Source organism: Aplysia californica, unplaced genomic scaffold, assembly GCF_000002075.1.
Source record: "Aplysia californica isolate F4 #8 unplaced genomic scaffold, AplCal3.0 scaffold00201, whole genome shotgun sequence".
In the NCBI taxonomy this organism is placed as follows: domain Eukaryota; kingdom Metazoa; phylum Mollusca; class Gastropoda; order Aplysiida; family Aplysiidae; genus Aplysia; species Aplysia californica.
This window is the reverse complement of record NW_004797471.1, coordinates 621,854-622,979: the sequence shown is the minus strand read 5'-3', so window position 1 is coordinate 622,979 and position 1,126 is coordinate 621,854. Positions and strand designations below refer to the sequence as shown.

Genomic DNA, 1,126 nt, shown 5'->3' with positions numbered 1-1,126 from the left:
ATCCCCAAATCTTCATCGTAACCACAACCACCACCATCACGCACGCACCACCTACACATCACCATCATCACCAGCAACAGCAACAGCAGCAACAGTGGCATCTTTCTCAGGCGGCCACCACCACCACCACCGCCCCCACCGGTACAACGACAATCAGCACAGAATTAAAAGCCAATCAAATCGAATCGTAAGTGAATCCAAGATACCTGCTCTATAAAGCTACTGTAATAGGGAGACCGGTTTCGCTGCGAAAGCACTACAGCCTCTGCGTAACCCGTTCCACTACAATTTGTTGTCAGCATTTTTGCAACACCCATCTAACCCCACAACCCCAGTTTCCCTCCCTCTGCTTGTTCCTAAACTTGTTCATTTAATGTTTTCCTGGATTTGACTCGTACATCATTCTCGCACTTTCTTTCTCCTCTCCTCAGCTTCTCATTCGCTTTATAGTGCATGTGTTGTCTCATTCATCCATTCATTACCTTCTCTTTTATGTTAGATATTATTCACTAGGCTCTTTCATACAACCTGAAAGATGCGCACTATACAAAAATGAACATTTTCACCCATTCAGCTAACCATCCACCCATCCACCCATCTATATATCCATGCACCAATCCGTCCATCTATTCATCCTACCATTGACTAATCAATCCATCAAGCTATCCGGTGTTAAGTAATTAAATATTTTATTCCCTCACTCATTCAGTTACAAGTACATTCATTCTTTCATTACAAAAAATCGTTTTTTTTTAAACGTTACCATTCATTCAGAATGGAGTAATCAAATGTTTAATTAACACGTGGACACAAATCCTTTCCATTCCTCAAGTAAATCCACGAAAAGTACGAGCATATTTGCTAGACCTCACACGGGCACAATTCAAAAGCAAATATACCAAGTACACAGGAGCAAACACACATGGACGAATGGTGTTAATAAACATATTATGCACACAAAAACACACTCATTTACACATACGTACACACATATACACACATACATGTACAACCGAAAGCATACATAAAACATTCTCTCATACACACACATACACACACACACACGCGCGCGCGTGCGCACACACACACACTCATACACACACACACACACACACTCACACACACA

At 41.7% G+C, this 1,126-nt stretch overlaps 1 protein-coding gene across 2 annotated transcripts in view; it reads right to left on the bottom strand.

The window, feature by feature from the left end:
* Positions 1–1,126, bottom strand: part of LOC101848819 (60 kDa neurofilament protein) — a gene marked incomplete at its 3' end in the record, with an annotated part of 14,835 nt that overhangs the window by 10,348 nt on the left and 3,361 nt on the right.